Source organism: Sarcophilus harrisii, chromosome 6 (assembly GCF_902635505.1).
Source record: "Sarcophilus harrisii chromosome 6, mSarHar1.11, whole genome shotgun sequence".
Classification (NCBI taxonomy): domain Eukaryota; kingdom Metazoa; phylum Chordata; class Mammalia; order Dasyuromorphia; family Dasyuridae; genus Sarcophilus; species Sarcophilus harrisii.
The window spans coordinates 41359291-41381074 of record NC_045431.1 but is presented as its reverse complement, the minus strand read 5'-3'; positions in this window follow the sequence as shown (position 1 = coordinate 41381074).

Here is a 21784-nt window from a genome sequence, read left to right as displayed (position 1 = left end):
TCTGAGAGCTTGAGCTCCTGCCCCAAGTCCTTTGTGTTCTCTGATTCTGCCTGCTTGTTGAGGTCCTCAAGGTGTCTTGGTTTCTGTGGGGGAGGCAGGAGGCCCACCACCATGGTCTCTTGTCTTCCAGTTTTGATTCTGATTGAGTTTGTCCCAGTTTATATGCTCTCTTATCATAGGTGTGAATCTTGTAGAAAACTATATTAAGTACAAAATACATGTACTGAACTGCCATTGTCTTTATCAATTCCACTGACTTCACACCTTGTTTCAAGTTCAGAGTTCTGGCCCATAACACTGATGTGCATCATGACTGCCCTAAGTAAAAGAGAAAGTTGAACATATTTTATATAAAGAATTGAAATGTGTGATGGCTATAGAAAAACTTCTACCTCAAATAATTACACTTTAAAAATTGTTACTTTAGATGGTGAGCTTCAACCATCCAGATAAATTTTCTGAATAAATGATATAACACAACATAGTGTTTTCACCTTTTTTTGTTGTTGCTTTCTTGATTTTTTTCTTTCTTATTTCTTTTTTATCTGATTTTTCTTGTGCAGCATGATAAAGGTAGAAATATATATATATATATATATATATATATATATATATATATAGAAGAATTGCACATATTTAACATATACTTACTGGATTGTATGCTGTCTAGGGAAGGAGGTAGTGGGGAAGAGAGGGAGAAAAATTTAAAACATGAGGTTTTGCATGGATGAATGTTGAAAACTATTTTTGCATGTATTTTGAAAATAATTTTTTTTGTCAAAAAAAGGATAAAAATAAAAGATAAATGAAATGAATTATTTTAAATTGTGATTCTTTTAAATTTGAAGTCCTATACTTCATATGATATTCCTTTTGATAAGCTATATATGCACTGTATTGTATTGAATACCAATAAAAGTTTTTTTTAAAGAGGAAATTGTTACTAGAATATTTAAACATATCTAAATCATTGTTTTCAGCTTCTCCTATTTGTGAGATCTATTTTCTGTGTGGCTACTGGAATTAAGTATTCAGAGCTCTTCAGAAAAAAGAGGCCTAGAATATATCCAAAACATGAGTACCATGAAGACTTTGATTTAGCTGGTATAAGTAAGCAATGACACTTTTCACTCTCTCCCACAGATTAAAAGGCAATTTGATTCAATAAAATAAATCAAATGTCATTTCACAACAATCTCATGTCAGTAATTCTGCACTGACTAGGAGTTATTATCTAACTAATGCTATACAGAAAACAAAATAACTAGTCTTTTGTTTAACAAGCACAATTGTAAGAAGAAGAAAAGAAAAATCTCGAAAAAGAAATAACTTTCATTATCAAAAGAGCAACAGCCTTAAATCACTTATTGTCTGGTTGGACTTGAAATCAGTGTTCTGTTTTGTTTAACTTCAGAGATCAATTTTGTTCATATTCAGGACACTAATTTAGTCAATACCCAGAAGACTGTTCTAAAATTATAGCAGCTTTTAGAGCTGTATAAACAGTTCTTTAATTTTCTGTCAAATCTTTTCTTTTAATATATTTGAAATAGAAAATGCATCAGGGTTTTGTCATTTTAAAAATTATTATTTGCAAAATTAAGTAAGAATTACAAGAAATTTGCAAGGATCATGAAATATTTAAGGAAGGAATAATCCCTTGAGGTCCCAGAATCTATCTTGTGTATTCAGTGAAAACATTGACATAGAAACCTGTGTCTTCACGGCAGGGGCCAAGATCCCAACTTCATCATTTTGGCCTCTAATTACTAACAAAATCTCCCAAACAAAGATTTGGCTGGCATTTTTCACAATATCCATAGATGGTTGCAAGATTAGAATCTGAAGCTGTTAACCCCAGTTGCTCTTGCATTCTGGAGCCTTTTCTTCTCTCCTAGCAGTATGTGTCAGGAAAACTTTATTAAATTCTTCTAGAATAAATAGACCTGGTATTTATTTCCTCAAGTTTAAGAAATCAGATATCCTAGTACTGATAATTTCCTGCCCTTCAAGTATAAAGACAACATAACTGAACCATTCTTGATACAACCAGTCTGTGTTCAGGAAGTTCTCTAAGAGAAATGTTGAGTTTGTACTAATCAGTTCACAATCCCTTCTTTGTTTCCTTCTTTGGATCCAGGACATGCATATTACAAAAATGGCTAATTGTAAAGAGATACAGACAATAGCCAAGAAACACATCCAGATTAAGTGTCCCAGGGAGTTGGTCAGTTTAATTTTCTTCTTTCTTTCCAGTCACATGGTAACCATTCTAATTCAGTCTTTTATCACTTCTTGGACCTGACAATTGCATTAATTTCCTAATTGTTCTTGCTTCAAGGTACAGATAGGTACAAGGCTGTACAATCTGTCAGCTATTCTCATTAGCAGATTCCTCCAACCACCTGAGCTAGCCATCCACAATGTTCAATAGAAACATCAGTGATGGAATTATTTTCCCTTTGTGGATCCCATTCATTCTATTTTTCCTAGTGTCTATTTTTCCTAATCTAGTCTTCATTATCATTATAACATTCAGTCACCATTCCCCTCAATACTTTCTCCTACTATTACCCCTACTCTGGTTTTATTTTTTCTCCTCTCCTAATTTCAATCTGATAGTTCAGCATCAAATACTGAAATTTCTTGCTCTCTTCTCCTTAGCATAGTTCATCCTATGCTAAATATCCATCCTAAATTAATGCACTATGTCCTGGTATGTCAGGTAATGCTGGAGGAAGCTACACAACTCTGCTAACTGAACCTCGGGATCATAGCTAACAATATAATCTCAATTTAACCTTCCTTGACACTTACTCCTTCCTAATTGATCTTTATCATACTTTTCACAGGATGCTCCTTCCCATATCACCCTCTCACCTCATCTTCTCATCTGACAGTTTAGTGAAAAATAGAGGCAATTTGTCATAAGCTTCTCAGTATTCCTCCCTGTCGCTCAAAATTGGTTGATGTTATCTTCTGACTCTCTGAGGAGAATATCCTACTTCTCAAAGACCAAAGGGTTCATATGTACACGTATGTGTGGGCATTTATGTGGTGTCTATGAATGCCTTCTATGATTTGTGTTTACACATAATGTTTGTGTTTATATATAATGTGCATGTTTTATATACATCAGGCATAAATTATATGTGTGTGTATAATATGCATTCACATGTATAATGCATCAGATGTACAGTGTGTTCGAGGTCACCAGCACCTCTGGGAAGAAGGTTTGCTAAGCCTTTTTCAGGGCTGTGACCCAATTCCCACCAAGATGCTGCAGCATGTGCAGTAGTTATACCCAAACAAACTATCTCAGCAGACAGCTTGAACCAGGGTAGACAACAGGCTTTAAACTCTTTGGTGAGTTAGATGGATACTTACCCCAAGCATGTGAAGACGTCTTCCTCTGAAACTGATGGACAAAAATAACTTGTTCCAATAAACATGAAGGAGGCTGAAGCAGGCACTGAAGAGTGATAGGACTTGGTAAAACACCAAAGATTCCAAGGTCATCCACTGAATCCCAGGCTATCTAATTGTCATGATGTAGTATCATCACTGGACTTTGATGACTCTGGAAGAGAAAGTGAGGTTAATGATTTGCTCAACTCTACTTTACTTAAATCTGATTCACAATTCCTGTGCAAGTCAAGACATCACTCATTCATGATGTCATTGGTCTTCTTCAAAAAGGAAGGACAAACTACAATAGTAACAATAAATAATTCGTATACAGCCTCTTCTATACATTATGTGTGTATATATTTGTAAATGGTTATTATCACACATAGATAAATATCAATAGATACAGAGATAGATAGGATAAATACACAGACAGATAGATAGATAGACAGAGATAGAAGACAGAGAGACAGCAGATAGATAGGATAAATACACAGACAGACAGACAGATAGATAGACAGAGACAGATAGATAGATAGGATAAATATACAGACAGACAGACAGAAAGATAGACAGATAGACAGATAGCTAGATAGGATAAATATACAGACAGACAGACAGAAAGATAGACAGACAGACAGATAGATAGATAGAAGAGAGACAATCAGATAGCTAGAAGACAGACAGGCAGATAGAATAAATACATAGACAGACAAGTAGATAGATAGATAGATAGAAAGATAGATAGATAGATAGATATGGATAGGATAAATACACAGACAGACAGATAGACAGACAGAGAGACAGAGAGACAGATATAGATAGGATCAGTGGACAGATAGATAGATAGGATGGATGGATAGACAGACAGACACACAGAGAGTAATTTAATGATTGAGTGAGTGACTGGGTGTCAGTTCTAGAGACAGGAGATTCATCTTTATGAGCTTTAATCTGACTCAAACACTTAGTAGTTTTGTGACCCAGAGCAAGTCACTCAATCATGTTTACTTCAGTTTACTCATCAAACTATTAAAGGATCTTTGCATTGAGAATAAATGTTGAATATTAACATAATAAAAGTGCCTTGAAAAAATAATTATATACCTGAAAGAATATACTGGAAAATTACATCAATGTATTGTCCAATTAAAGACAAAAACATCAGTTAAATGCAATGAGATCTAGAAAATAAAACTTATCATGACTATATGATACTTTTAATTGATAAATGAAAACAAAAGACAAAAGGTAAGCTTCTGTGAGGAGTCAAAGAAATATAAGGAACAAAATAATTCATATCAACTAAAATTATATTTGTTTTAAAAGCTAAGCAATTATAAAAGCAATATTATGGAGTATGTAATAAATTTCAGTTTGTCTATATTGTTAAAAAAAATCCAATACAATGAATTTGCACCAGATTAGAAGCAGAACAGAGAAGTTATATATCATTAACATAAGGAACAATACTTGTAGGAGAAGGGAGGTTTTAGTTTGTGTTTCCAGGTTAGAAGAACAAGCTGAAGTGAAAGCAAAAATGTCATTTCCTCACTCCACAATTAGAGGTGCTTACACTAATACTTCTCATTTACACAAAACAGAACTAGCAAAGAAGAAAGAACCCAATTATAGAAACTTACTGTGGGAATAGAGAAGACCAAAATTCAATTTCAAAGCAGTATTCTGAAGTAAAAAAGTTTCTTTTATTCCAAAGAGTAATGATAAATAGCTCCCTTCCTAGGCAAAATTTATATAAGAACTCAAAAGAGAATTTAAAAATCAAATGAGACATTGAAGAAAAAAAAAACCAAGATTTTGAAAAAAAAATCCAATGAGAAAAGGAGATATAGAATCTTAAAGATGAAAATAACCTCTTTTACATTTAGAATTGAAAGGGGAAGTCAGTAAAGCTAAAAGAGACTGAGAATAACAAAACAGAATATAAAGAATGAAATAATACAACAGAAGGTGAAACTTACAAGAAAAACTACAGGGAGATGGAGCTAAGATGGTAGAGAGTAAACAGGTCTTCATCTGAGCTCTCCCTGGTGTCCTTCAGATCAATGCTAAATTAAGCCTCTGAACTGGTTTTGGAGTGAAATAAAGTACAAACATTTAGAATCTAACAAATTTTCATTAAAAGGTATTTTGAAAGAATTCCAGAAAAAGGACTGTTTCAAAAGGGCAGGGGAGGTAGGGCACGGAGTTGTGGTCAAGGTGCAGTCCAGTGCACCAAGGAATCTACTACTGGGAAGCTATTGACCAGAATACAGATGTGTTGGCTATTCTGTCCTGGTTACAAGCCAGTAGATCATCAGATTAGTTGTGAAACAGCCAAAGTAAATACAAAGTAAAAAAAGGCAAACAGTGAGTCTCTGATCCCCAGAATAACACAGTTCCAAAATATGCCCACCCAGCACCAGATGGAACTGCTGAACTGCCCCAGGATAGTTTTTGCTTAGAGGAAACTTGTGACAAATCTCTTTGCCCTAAGAGCAGACTTCAACCTCTAAAAAACCTTCAAAAAATAGCAAAAGAGCACACACACACATACACACACACACACAAAAAAAAAAAAAACTGTGACTATAAATAACTTTCAATGGTGAAAGAAAAGAGCAGATCTCAAACCCTGAGGATCTTAAAGACAAATCATTTCCAGAAGAAACTACAAAAGGTGATATTAGTTGGTCCCCATCTCACAAGGCTCTGTTGGATCTTAAAAGAGTTAGAAAAAATGAGAAATGAGAACTTTACAAGAAAATTTGGAAAAGTAAACACAGAAATTATCTTTAGAAACTTTTTTAAAAAATAGATTTAGTGAAATGGAAAAATCATATAACTGCTTAAAAAATTTGATGAAATGGAAAAAGCAAATAATTCCTTACAAAATGGATTTGAAAAAGAAACCAATTCGTTGAAAAACAGAATTTGTAAAATGGGGGAAAAAATCGAATGAACAAAACAAATTTAAAACTGAAATTGGACCAATGTAAAAGGAGATAAAAAAGCTGAATGAAGAAAATAATTCACTAAAAATTAGAATTAAACAAAGGGAAGTGAATGAATCAAAAAGACGTCAAGAATCAGTCAAACAAAAGCAAAAAATAATGAAAAAAATAGAAGAAAATATAAAATACCTCACTGGGAAAACAACTTACCTGGAAAATACATCTAGGAAAGACAAGCTAAGAATTACTGAACTTCCTGTAAACCATGGTGATTAAAAAAAAAAAAAAAAAGCCTAGACAACATCTTTCAGGAAATCACCAAGGAAAACTGCCCTGATGTCCTAGAACCAGAGGATAAAATGGTCATTGAAAGACTTCACTGAAAGAGACTACAAAAAGAAAACTCCAAGGAACATTGTAGCTAAATTTCAGAATTATCACATCAAGGAGAAAGTATTGCAAATAACCAGAAAGAAACAATTCAAATAGTGAGGAGATACAATCAGAATTATCTAGGACTTAGCAGCTTCCTTTTTAAAGCATCAAAGAGTATGGAATCTGACATGCCAAAAGGCAATTGAAACCTAGAATCAACTACCCAGCAAAACTAAGTGTTATCTTTCAGAGAAAAAGATGACATTCAATGAAACAAGTGAATTTCATTCATTTCTGATGAAAAGAACAGAGATGAACAGAAAATATGATCTTCAAATATAATAATCAAGAGAAGCTTAAAAAGGTAAAAACAAAGAAAAGTTACTTTTTTTTAAAAGGTAAAAAAGCTTATATGTTGGAAGGCATGTGGGAAAACTACAACACTAATGCATTGTTGGTGGAGTTATCAAACGATCCAACCATTCTTGAGAAAAATCTGAAACCTTGCCTAATGGACTATAAAACTGTGCATACCCTTTGACCTAGCAGTACCATTACTGGCTCTGTATCTTGAGGAAATTATAAAGGAGAGAAAAGGACCCATATGTGCAAAAATATCTGTAGCAGCTCTTTTTGTGCTAGCAAAGTATTGGAAAATGTTTAGATGGGGAATGGCTGAACAAGTTGTGGTATATGAAGGAAATAGAATATTACTGTTCTATTAAAAATTATGAACCAGCTGATTTTAGAAAGGCCTGGAAAGATTTACACAAACTGATGCTGAGTGAAACAAACAGGACTAGGAACATAATAACAGGAAGAACATGCAATGATCAGCTATGAAAGACTTGGTTTTTCTCAGTGATTCAGTAATTCAAAGCAATCCCAATAGACTTTGAACAGAAAATGCCATCTGCATGCAGAAAAAAGAACTAAGGAGACTGAATGTAAAGCAACAAATGCTGAGTTTTTTTCTGATTTTTTAATCTTTCCCATGATTTTTCCTTTCTTCTCTAATTTTTCTCTCCCATCATGATTCACAAAGCAATGCTTATTAAAATAAATGCATTTAGTAGAAAAAATAAAATTTACAATAGAAATTGCATCACTCAAAAGAAAATACAAATGAGGTTTAGAGGAAGAATAGATATAGAAGTATTAGAGGGGAAAGAGGGCTCCTATTTCCAAAAACCTATTCACATCAGAAATGGGCTAAATAGACAACATTACATATATACCATGAAGGATATAGCACCCTCCAAAATCTATAAAGAAATAAGGAGGGAGAGAAAGGTGGAGGAGGATGCAGAGGCGGGGAGAAGATAAGAGACAGTTCTGTGGGTGGGGGGATGTTAACTAATAGCAAAGAAATTTAAAGATTCAAGTAGAAGACTTAGCAGAGATAGCAAAATAGTGATATGCATAAATATTACAACATAGATCAGGAGTCAAATTTATTAGGAAAAAAGGTACAGTTTGTAGTAATTGATAGACATAGTCAAGCTTGAAACTTCAACTAAGAGAGAAATTTACATTATATGTCAGCTATACTAATGATCTGTGGATGAGTATAAGTGCATATGTACATATGTGTATGCGTGATTGTATCTATTTAATATAGCTGTGCTTAACTCTTGCTTGCTTGGGGGAGGTGGGAAGGGGAAGATGAAGGGGAAAAAAGAACAAAATTTTAAAAGTGCATAGCACTTTTTATTGTTATATTTTGAATCCTCTCTGGTATTTTGCTGGGCACATGACAATATTTGCTTTGTTTAGTTTTTTTTTTAATTTTAATGTAAAAATAAATGTAAAAAATAAAAAATAGAAATAGCAATAAATAAGGAAACTGCATTATGCTAAAAGAAAAAATAGACAATGAACCCATTAAAATTAAATTAAAAACTACTTTTGCTGCTGCTACTACTACTACTAGTAGTAGTAATATTACTACTAACACCATCACCACCATCCTATGGAAGAACTGAGTTTCCAATACATCCTCTGACTCCTATTTCTATACTCTTTTCCCAATACCTTACTAACTTTTTAAATATAGAAGCAGTGTCTCCCTGCATTCTTTATTAAGATAAAAAATTCTTGTGCCACATCTGGAAGGACAAAAAATGGTTGACACTTTCTTTCATATCACTTGATAATGTCTAGCACAGATTAAAGCCAACACATACCTATTATCTATGAGTTTAATGCTGCCAGAAACAAGGGAAAGCAATCAGTGACGACATCTCCCCTAATGATATTGATGAGTGCATTGTTCTACCTCTCCTTTCCAGGTTTGGATGGTGCTATTTTTCATATTCTGAAGGGAGCATTGCCAGAGGTCAATGCAGAAACAATGTCCCTTAATAATTCTTTCCTCCTTTATATCGCTAATCAAAGAAAGGCTGTAGAACAGACATTATCTGTGCTTAGCTTATTCATTGGGTTAGAAGTTCATGCAAATAAAAAAATGATCTGCCACAAACTGTGTTCTACCAAAGTTCCATTGAATGTTACTTCTTTCTGAAAAGATTTTCTCATCTCTCAAGATGCAGTATACCTGTCATCACTGTCCCACAAACCAGGGCCTGAAAACATTTTCATCCTTCATAATGTGATGTGACAAATGTTTGGAAGGAGATATGTTTCCATTGTCAAGATTCTCCAATTAACAATATTTTAATACAACATAATATTATAGGATTAATAATGTAAGGTTTTTCAAAAGTTTTTAGAACAGCTTAAAACTTTTAAAGAAAAAATTATCCTAAGTCTTTTGGGACACCCTGTAGTTCTACAAATTGGCTTCTATAAAAATCCTATTCCCATTAAAAACCATCATATTCAGAATAAATTGTTTTAAAAATAAAACCCATAGCTTACCTTTTGACTTTTCACAAAAAGAGTGCCTGCCCTAATCAATGTCTAATTCACTTCCTAATGTGAGCACTTAATCTAACATTCAAAGTCTTAGTTCAACAAGTTGTATGTTCAGAACAGTATGTTAACAAATGAATTAATATATACTTCATTTGCTTTAACAAAATATATACTGACATATCTTTTAGTCCTTGAGGGATACATCATTTTATGCCTTAAAAATGTAAAAGGTTCATTAATACCTTAGAAGGTTTAAAATATTCCACCCAAAAGCTGAATATATTACTAGGAGATTACTAGGAGATTTAGGAAAGGTACAGCTCATGAAATAAAAGGTACATGGTACTATTTTCATTCATTTTTATATGACAGCTTCATAAATGCCATTATACCTATGTTAAATGAGAAGGAATTAAAAGTTCACAAAATGGTTTTTTATCCCATCTATCTTAAGACCCTTCATTACTATGCATATTTTAATACTCCTAGTCAGTCAGTATACATACTGAATTTTAATTTTTTCTAATACAACACTCAAACAAGTTCATTACTTAAATATATTCTCTTTAGAAGCTAATTATTCTTAGGTTTTTCAGAGAACATTCGAATTACTCTGTACTGTAAAGAGCACTGAATTGGACATATTTTTGAGAACTACATCTGCAAGTTATTAACGATCTTGGACATCTAATCTGTTTAGGTTTCAGTTTCCATATTTGCATAATTAAATTATTACAGACAACTTTGAAACTCTAAATCAATTAATGTATTATCTTAGTTTCCTTTCTACTCCAGGTTTCTTTAATATTTGAGAAATTTATGGCTCACACTCGCAGGGGTCCTCAAACTACAGCCTGTGGTCCAGATGTGGCACCTGAGGACATTTATCCCCCTCACCCAGGGCTATGAAGTTTCTTTATTTAAAGGTCCACAAAACAAAGTTTTTTTTTTTGTTTTTACTATAGTCTGGCCCTCCAAAAGTCCAAAAGTGAACTGGCCCCCTATTTAAAAAGGATGAGGACCCCTGGCAGGGTCAACACAAATCCCAACTATAGGTATGTTAAGCAAGAGCTAATTTAACCCAATTCCTCAGATACCTAGTAAGCACTTCACCCATTTATAATGGCAAAGAAGAGATGGAAAGGACACTTTTTTTGAGAACGGGCATCATATTTGTAGAAAATAGGATTTAAAAATATGTTGAAACATTAAGACATAACAACAAATAGATAACAATTACATTAAACATGGGCCTAGAATGTTAGTCTTATTAGTTTAGACAGGGTAGTATATTATTGGAAACAATATAAAATTCAAAGGGAGAAATTACATTATAAGTATATTCAAGAAGATTAATTGAACAGCATCATATAGTATATATATATATATGAGTGGGAAAAGGGAAGGTTGGTACAACTTGAAAGGGGCTATTATAGTAATTTAGAGTTGGAATGCTGAGAACAAAGTTCTAATCTAGGAAATCTGGATCTGTAGATCTGTAGAAATCTGGAAAAGTAGAAGTACAGATAATGAATAGGACTTTAAGATTTGCAAAGAACTTTGCTCATAACAACTGATTTTGCCTTAAAACCAATTTAGAAGCCAAGAATTGGTGCTCTTATTATCTTCATTTTATGTGAAGAAACTGAGCCTCTGAAAGAGTGTCTCGTTCATTGTCATAACTAGTAAGTGCAAGAAACAATATATGAACAAAAAACTCTCTTGATACCAGGTCTAGTAATCTTTCTCCAAATAAGAAGCAGACAAATAATTCTGCTACTAAAATGAACCATACCCCAAACTGCCAAAATAATTTGTGAATTTCCCTCTTATAACTACTGATTTGGTTGATGCAGCACAGGACATTGAGTCAGAAAGGCATGAGTTCAAATACCATTTTCATTCAAATACTCCATTTTTCCGACCTTCAGTTTCCTTATTTGAAAACTGACCCATAGCATTTACATGAATGGTTTATTTTGAGACTTAAAAAGGGGACACAGTGGTAGAAGCATAGTAGGAATAATAAGTATAATAAAATTATAAGTATTTATTGAATGCATATGTATGTGTGTAGATGATACAGAGATAGAGACAGAGAGACCGAGACAAAGAGACAGAGAGATAGAAACAGAGCCATAGAGAAAGACAGATGAAAACAGAAAGAGATGGAGAGAGAGAGAAAGAAAAAGAGAGAGAAGAGGAAAGAAGAGGAGAGGAGAGTAAATAGAGAGACAGAGAGACAGAGATTTGGAAACTTTAGTACCATATAGCTCTTAGTTATAGAGTATCTAACCAAGAAATCTAGAGTAATAACTAAGCATCTTGAAGTAATGAAAACAAGGGTTCAAGTACCACCTGGGATACACACTGACTCTGGGACCCCAGAAAAGTTACACAAAAACTCAGTGTTCCAAGGCAGAGGTCCAAAACTCCAAGTACAGCTCAAAGCAGATTAAAATGTAGTTGGAAAATATTTTACAAAATAAAAATACAATTAAAATAGATAATGTGAATTTATGGTTTTCTAAGGCAGTTTGTTGACACAGGAATCCATTTCTCTTTGAGTCTGACACCACTGCTCTGCAACTCTGGGACCAGAAATTGTATACAGTTAGAGGAAGTAACTCACCAAGCTACTCCCTATACTGATGAAATTGCCAGTCCTATCAAAACAAAAACAATTATGTTATGAGTCCCAATTATATTGTAAATCAGTGTTTTAACTTCAGTTTCTAACAATATAAATAGTGAACTTATTTAGAAAGCTTCAGATGTCTAATACAATTTGCAGTGGATTATGTATTCCCCTCCTTATTTTCCAGGAAATTTTCTACTACTAATATCAATCATTATTCAAACTCCCAGAATACCTCTCCTCTTGTAACTATTCAATATAGTGTCAATTAATTACATAATACTTCCAATTAGATCATAAACTTCTAGAGGGCAAGAAAAAATATTTAATAATACTATGATTTCCCAAACTCCTTGTGAGTACTCCCTAAGTGCATAGGGACTTAAGTGACTTTCAAGGTGCTTTCCTGTTATTCTCTTTCCATTTGATAGCCCTTCCAATAAGAAACTGGATAGATTATAAGAGTAATTTTAGAGACGTTGCAGAGTGGATAAGGCAGTCAAGAAGAATTAATATCAAAACTTGCCTATGATATCTTCTATATGTCAGACTTTAGGCAAGTAATTCAACCCCTCAGTGTTCTAAAGCATAAGGGAGTTGTTAATATGTAATCTGCATCCACAAAAGAAATCTGCATGCGGAAAAACCTATGCTGGTAAAAATCACACATTCAGCAAAAAAAACAATGGCAACTACAAAAAAAAAACAGGCTTAAACAAATATGTTTATTGATATCAGTAGTAATAACAATAAAAATAATTTGTGAGAATTTTCTTCTGCTCTATCACTTCTTTAGGCTTTAGGAGGATTTGTGACAGTTATGAATCTGGTGACTTGATTCATTCAGTCCTACAATATTAGTTATTTGACCTTGATATATCTTCTATATAGCATCATTTCCATCTATACTCTTTTCTGACTTATATGTCTTGGTGTAACCTCTGTTATATCTCTTTGTGACTGATTTCATAAATCCTCCCTTCAAGTCACCTGTCCAATACTATCTCAATATCCCATCTAGCAGAGGATGGCCATTAACACCAGTAGTAAACTCTAAACTGCAGTAAATTATCTGACTAGGACTTTATCTAGCTCTTTCTTCTCATAAAATATGTGATTTTTTCTCTGTCCCTCCTGAATAGGCATTGTCAAAAGTGAGCAGCATATAAATATTTGATTTACTGCATTTCCATCCACCACACCAAAGTTGAAATGATGAGTCTAAAGAACCATTTGTCAACAAGAGCAGTAAACTTCCAACCAGTCTGTTTGAATTCTTCTTCATGGGAACAGATAGAATTTTATAAGACGAGGATAAGCAAAAAACAAAAGTGGGGGATCGTGGCTTTCCTGCATTTCTCCCTGTAATTTTCAGCAAAACAATGCATCTGTAGGAAAGGGTAGCATTTAAGGTTAAGAAATAAAGATGATTAAATGAAATCCCAACATAATCTTCAAACCTCATTTTGAACACTTCCCTCTGCTTATATGGCAAGTATTTAATGAAATGACTTATAAGTCAAATAATTTTGTAGAATGAATCTTATACCCTCTGATAATAAACGTAGAATTTCAAGGCAATAGGAATGAGTGCTGGACTTTGAATAAAGAGAAAAGTAGCTAGAATGTCACTGCTTATATTTCCCATTTTCAATATCCAACCTCTTTGAGTTTTGATTCCCTCCTCTTTAAAAAGAGGATTATAATACCTTGAATATCTATGTCTAAGGATTTTCTTGAAAAACCAAATGATAAAATGCCTGCAAAGCACTTTTTGAACATTAGTATGTCAGGGGAACTAACTATTTGTCTAACTCAACTCATGTTTCCCTGGTGTATCCTGGGTCAAAAAGCTTGTATATCTACTCTATAACAGCCTGACAGAGAGACAGACTGACAGATTGACAGACAGATAGATATGTATATATATATATATATATATATATATGTATATACATATATATGTATATATATACATATATATGTATATACATATATATACAGTATTAGTTCATCATATAAATAATGAATCAATACACATGTTTATATATAAATGTGGTCATATCTATATACAAATGATTTGAAGAAACAAGTGGAATTTTTATTAAATTTGTATATAATAAAAAGATTGGAGATATATCTAATAAAAATGTGTAGATTATACAAAGATAAGAGACATATCTAATATATCAAATGTTAGAATTCAAAAATTGGCTCCATGGACCCTAACTTAATAACATAAAATGTCACAGAGAAAATGAAAGTATTTTATGTAAGTTCAAATGGAGTTAAGGCAAAAAAGGAATGATTGAAGATATGACAAGAAGAACTACCATTTTTATGGAAACAGGCCTCTTCCCCAAAGAATAGAATAAAAGAAGAAAAGATGAGGGATTTTAGGCAACTGGGTGATGGAATGGATAGAATGCCAGCCTTGGAATCAGGAAAACTCATATTCCTGAATTCAAATCTGGTTTCAGATTCTTTCTAACTCTGTGACTCTAGGCAAGTCACTTAACCCTGTCTGCCTCAGTTTTCTGAGAACCCACACAAATGTGCATATGTACTATTTGTGTCTGTGGTAGAGGCTGCCAAGTTCATTGGTCTGATCAGCCATAGTTGGACATATTGTACTTTTATTCCATCACAGTGAAGTCTTTTTTGCCTTCTTTGAAAAGGAAGGACAACAAGAAGAACCCAGATACTCATACCATTAGCTAAGAATAGTCATTCTTTATTATTCTCTATCTAGGATTAAGTTGCATTTATATAGCATATAATTGTGTATAATTGTTTATATATCTCCCCAGTAGAATGTGAGCTCCTTGAAGACAGGTATTATGTTTAAACATTTTTTTTTCTGAATTGAGTCTTTAGCATAATGCTTGACATAATAGGTGTTTAATAAATGCTTTTTGATAATTGATGTCTTTCCAAGTACTCAAGTGCAGGAAAAAAGTTGTTATTGATGCTAAGAGCGCTAAAGTAGTTCACTTCTCAAGCTCTTTAGATCTTTTAAATAATATCTATATGCATATATACATGTAACATATATATATATATATATATATATATATATATATATAAAATATGATGTTTCAGATTACAATAAAACCAGTCCCTACCATCAATGTACAAGATGGAACAGATTGGGAAAAAATTCCACAAATTCTGAATAAGAAAAATGCACATTAAAGCAACTCTAAAATTTCACCTCATTTATCAAATTGGAAAGATGCTAAATGACAGAAATGGTCAATATTAATTTATCTGTTGTAAGTGGGGCAAGTTAATATACTGAAAAAATAAAATGATCTAACCATTTGAAAACAATTTGGAAATATAAAAAAGAAGAATCACTAAAGGATCCATATTCTTTGACCCAGCCAATCCAAATAATATATATATACCAAAAGGAAGCTAAACATGAAGAGAGAGACAGATAATACAGCCATCTTAGCCTGCTAAGATGTGCTAAGAGTTTATACAAATACAAGCAAGAGAAAGATACTGTCCTCAAGTATTCTACATTATAACAGGGAAAGATCAAAAATCCCTGTCCTTTAAAATGAAATGGAAAAGGTGAGAAAGAGTCAGGAATAAAGCTAGAAAAAGAATAAAGGCATGAGCATTGTTGACTTGGACAGTTCCACAAATTCTGGGGAACAACTCACAAATTGAAGGAGGGGTCAGAGGAATTTTCCAGATTCAGAAAGCTGTAGGAGTTTAAGCATCTTTGAGGGTCAGAATGTTGCTGGGGTAAAGTGGGAAAATCATGAGAATCAGAGATAGAATGAGGAAAATAGTGAAGTAGGAAGGAAGGGAGAAAGGGAAAGAGGAAGGGAGAAAAAAAGGGAGGGGGAGAAAACAAAGGAGCATTAGGAAGGAGAGAAAAAGCAAAAAAAAAAAAAAATACAGTATTATACACCAAGATATTCACTGTAACACTTTTCAGTGGGGTGAGAGAAAATCTCTAGCAACTGGGGAAAGGTTGGCCAAATTACAATATATGAATGGAAACCTAAAGAAATGAAGAATTCAGAAATGCATATCAACTGATATATTAGAAAATAGAATGAAGAGCACATTATATACAATAATGTAAAGGAAAATAACATTTAAAGAAAGCAGAATTCCAACTAAGTATAATGTCCAATTTTGTAACCATTGATCAAATAATGAAACACCTTTATTTCTTCTCAGGGGAGCTATGTGGGAAACAGTGGGAAGAAAATGTTAGATAGATACTGTTGGATATGGTCACTGTGTTGATTGGTTTTATGCCATTGTTTCCTTTGTTTTGGTTTTTCCTATATTACAGACAACTTTTTGAATCAGAGTGGGGAACATAATAGGAAATTACTGTGTTGTTTTTTTAAGGCATAAATAGATTTATAAGTATACTCTGTTCAACAAACACATTTCTATACCCCTGCACACAAAGATGAGTCAATATCAGAGCATTAAACTTTAATTTTAGCACAACTCACCTTAAAAGTATTTCCTAATTAGATGCTCTCTAATTTTGGTTTTGAAATCAATAAAAAACTTCCAATATGTAGAGAATCTATGGGTATTTGAGTGTTAAGTACAACCATTAATAACCTGCTCTGCCAATATTTTTCCTTCCATCCAAATGACTCCTTCTGAATTCAATTGAAAGCAATATATTAAGGAGACATTTACCAAGAGTACCTTCCTAGTAGTAGCACAAAATGCCCAAGTTGAAGGGGAGTTCAGAAATCATTTTGTCCTAGCCCTTACCTGTTGTAGATCTCCTGGCTCTGTTACTATTTTTTGGTTGCTGTTTAGTCATTCAGTCATATCTAATTCTACATGATTTCATGGATTTTGTCCATGGGTTTTTTTTGGAAAATGATACTACAATGGTCCATTTCACCTCCACTATATTTCTTTTCAAATGAGGAACTGAGGAAAATAATAGTCAAAATAATTCAGTCACTCAAAGTTGTTTTTGAAACAATATTGCTCTTAATGTCTATAACATTCTCTTGATGTGGGTCATTCCATCATAATCATATATCACAATTAATTCATCCATTCCCCAATTGATAGACATTCCAGCAATTCCCAATTCTTTGCCACCACAAAAAGAACTCCTATAAATATTCTAGAAAATATAGATTCTTTTCCTTAATTACAAAAGACGTATAAGGAAAATGTTTTCTGCATCCAGAGAAAGAATTGATAAATGGATGTATAGAGCAATTACGTGTGTGCATATGTATATGTATGTGTGTTTGTATGTGTGTAGATTGAGTATACATACATACGCACATTTGTGTCTAATGGTAGCAATTTTAAGGGATAGAGATTAAAAAGGAAAAATGTTACATGAGAACTTAATTATATAAAAATGCTGAGGAAGAAACTCATACTGTGAACCTAAACAAGGAGTTTATGGTGGGAAGTAAAGAGCTCTGTGACTCCCAAATGTATTGTCATTGGTAGCCTCTGGATACACTTTTAGTCAACTGTTATATTTAGGGTACAGGAATACAAACACAGAACAATTTTTTGTTGTTTTCTGCTTGGGATTTACCTTTTTTACTGGAGTATGCAATAACTAATTAAGTAGTAAGTGTAAGGTACTTTGAAGGGAGAAAAAACACTCAGACATCTCTGTGCCTTGAATATTATGGCTAAGATGAATTACTAAATACATTTAGGGACTCCCTGCAAGCACACTTCTCTCATTTCTTTCCTAAACTGACACAGGTGCAAAATCTTGGACAACAGTGACAGATGATAAAAATTCAAGCTATGATAATTATTTCATCACCACCACCACTAACAAAGCCATATATGTCGCATAGCTCAGATTTGCCAAACATATTTGCTTAAAAGTAGACATTTTTGATTAACCAGTGCATGAAATCAACACTTTTAGTCAAGTACCAACCAAAAATCCTGAGTTTTATAAAAAAATTTGATTAGATCATTTAGAAAAGACAGAACAAGAACTTCTTGTTTCCTCAGAGTGTTCATTATGTCAATTACAATGATGACTTGATCTTTCAGATCCTTTATTTATGAGCATGTACAGAAAATTCTGATGCAATCCCCCAATTGAACTTCAGAGATTGCACAAATATTGTTTCTGGTCAGCTAGAATGTGAACAATAGGAACCTTTTAATTGGCTCTCAAGACAGATCTGAGAATGCTAAGAAAGGTAGTTATTAAAATATTCAACTGTCGATTTTCTAAATGCCCTCAACAGACAAGAAATACTGTAAGTTTCTAGATAAGGAGAACAGCAAAATAAAACTGCGAGGTACTACCTCTTAGCTCTCTGATTGATTAAAATGAAGGAAAAGGAAAAAAATTATGGGGGGGGATATGGAAAAATTAGGCCACTAATAAACTATTGGTGAAGTTGTGAACTAGTCTAATCATTTTGGACAAAAATCTGGAACTATGGTCAAGGGACTATAAAATTGTGCATAGCCTTTTACCCAATAATGCCACTTCCAGGTCTTTTTCTCAAAGAAGTCAAAAAAATGGAAGGGTATCTACATGTGCAAAAATATTTATAGGAGCTCTTTTTGTGGTAACAAAGAATTAAACATTGAGAGGTTGCCCACCAACTGAGGAATAGCTGAATGATCCAACACAAGGCGAAAGGATCCATGATGAAAGATGCTGCTCACCTCCAAAGAGAGAACTGATAAACTCTGAATGCAAATTGAAGCTTATCTTTTCATTTTCTTTATATTTCTTGCTTTTTTGATAATATAATTAATATGGAAATATGGTTTGCATGACTTCACATGCATGATTGTAATCATATTGTTTTCCTTCTCAATGAGTCAAGGAGGGATAGGAGGTAGAAAAATATTTGAAATTCAATTTTTTAAATGAATGCTAAAAATACATTAAAAAGAAAGAGGAAAAATAGCTATGATCCCTCTGGGTACCCAAATCATTAGGGCAAGTTGTCTTGGGATAAGAAAGCCTTAAAAGATTATACAATGAAATCAAAAGTCTATTCCTTATTTGTATTAGTCCTATTTCACAGATTTTTCAAATTCATGTTGTCACTTATTCCTCTAACAAAGTATTGGTTTTTTTTTTTCTCTAATCTGTCACTTAACTTTGGCTTAGAAATGAGGCTAACAAAAATCAAGAAGAAATTCCCACTGCCTTTAACTACCATTCTTCTAGACAGCTTAAATTAAGATTATTATTAAGTAAATTCTGTATGCCTTCTGTTCTTCCCAAGAAGTGAGAAAGTTTACTATAGTCAATAAGACATGCAGACACTTACAATAATCATTATATTATGTTATGAAAAAATAAAGCCTTATTTTCCAATATTTCCAACTAAAACCAGATAAACCTGGAGCTTCTTTAAATTAAAATATGAAAATACATCTGCTAAGGAAGAGGAAAAGTATGTTGTAAAGGCCACTTGTGTATTTAAAATTACTTGGATTGCTTTTTATCAAAAAAGAACTAAAAGACAAATTCTTTTTATTCATTGGACATTTCAACAAACTGCGTACTCACAAAGAATTTACCTGCATGGCACTGAGGTGATGTGATATTTTTTCTGCATCTCTTTTAATATTAAAGAATAATTTATCTAAAGCAATAAATTAGTTTGATATATCTTCTGCTTGTGGCCTTGAGAAAACCACTTTGACTCTTTAAAACCTCATTTTTCTCATACACAGTCAGGAAAGAGAATGAACCTGGTGATTTCTGAATTTCCTTCTAGTTTGAACATTCTGTTTTTAAATTTTCCAATAGAAAAGAATGAGATAGTAAAATATTTAAATTTTATGGATGTGTGACCTAAGAAATTCAATTATTCAGTCTAATATTATTGGAGAAAACGTAAGGATTATATGTAGCAAATAATTATGAAAACTAGCATTTAGAACAACACTAAAATTTTGCAAAGCACTTTAAATATATTATCTCCTTTGATCATTAAAACTAATTTCATGCTATAGGTATTATTATGTATATTTTTTAAAAGACAAGAAAATGGACACTGAGGAAAGTTATGACCAGATGCATTATAATAAATGTCTGAGGCAAGGCTTGACTTCAGGTTATCCTGCATCTAAGTCCAGTGCTTAATCCGATATGTAACCTAATTGTCAGCTAACAGCATTGTTCAAAAATAATTAAACATTTTCTTTCTCTCTCAATTATTTTCTAGTTTTTTTTCATTATAATTGTATTGGGGATAGAGAAAAGTAAGAATAGGTTAAATGTAACTTTTTTCTTTAAAAAAAGAGCAGAGTGGAGGTAGTTCAAGTCTAAACTACTAGGAATTTAATACTACTTATTTTTGAATAGGAAAGCAAATGCCAATAAAATTCTGTCTTCTCACTTACAAGTCATTATTGTTAGAGAGAAATATTAAGGGGTAGATTTGTGTTATTAGTTTAGAAAAATAAGTCCTACTTTCAATTTCCTGGGTCAGGCTCCTCAGTCACACTTTGTGAATATATTTTTGCCCTATCATGAAATCGGAATGGAAATGTTCACCTTGTTCTTCTATCTCTGAAAGCACAGATGCAAACATGAATTCTAATACCATCTTACAAAACTGATTTTTTAAAAATTAACATGAAATTGCTAAGTAATGCCCAAATTAACACAAATCAGAGTTCATTACATGGCATTAGAAGCCAATTTATTGCAATCATTATGCCTGCTGTTAGAGAGAGCCATATGCCAACTCCAAAAATAACAAGCATTCTGAATCAGGGTCATTGCCTTCATATTTGCACATGAGATGCATTAATTGATCTCATGTGCATATTAAAATTAAAACCACGTTTATTTGAACATTCCCTAGAAGTTTAGGTTTCATCATGTTATTAAGGCAAGTATATTTCTAGCCAACTACTTTAACATATGGAAATTTACTTATACAAATCATTGTTAGTTACATTTAGATATTTTTTGCCTACAAATTAAGCCATTTTCAAAAGCTTAATGGAAGTTTTAAATGTGTCATATTCCTATCTTAATGAAAAGATCAAGGGACACCAAAGTGGTGCTGTAGGTAGAGAACCAGGCCTAAAGTCAGGAGGACTTGAGTTCAAATCTGACCTCAGACACTTAACATTTCTTAGCTGTATAACCCTGGACAAGTCAATTGCCTCAGCAAACCCCAATTGCTCAGAAAAAAAAAAAGATCAAGATTTGCTTTTTATTCCTTATCAAATGTCTGTTAATAATTCAACTGTTGATCCTGACATTCTTTTTCAAAATATATGTTCTCCATAATAACCAAATTAAACAGAAATCCATTATTAAAAAATAGAAAAAACAATTCTCTACAAATTACTGCCTTACGGCCAAAGAAATCATTGAATTAAATGGTACTTTCCATTTATATGGTATTTTATAGTTTAATAATAACTAACATTTACATAAGAAAAAAATTCAGTTCTGAGATTGTATAAATTTAGGGCAATCTATCATTGGGATTGCCCAATTATAGTACACAGAATTTTAAAGATAAAGTGGATCCTAGAAACAATTTAG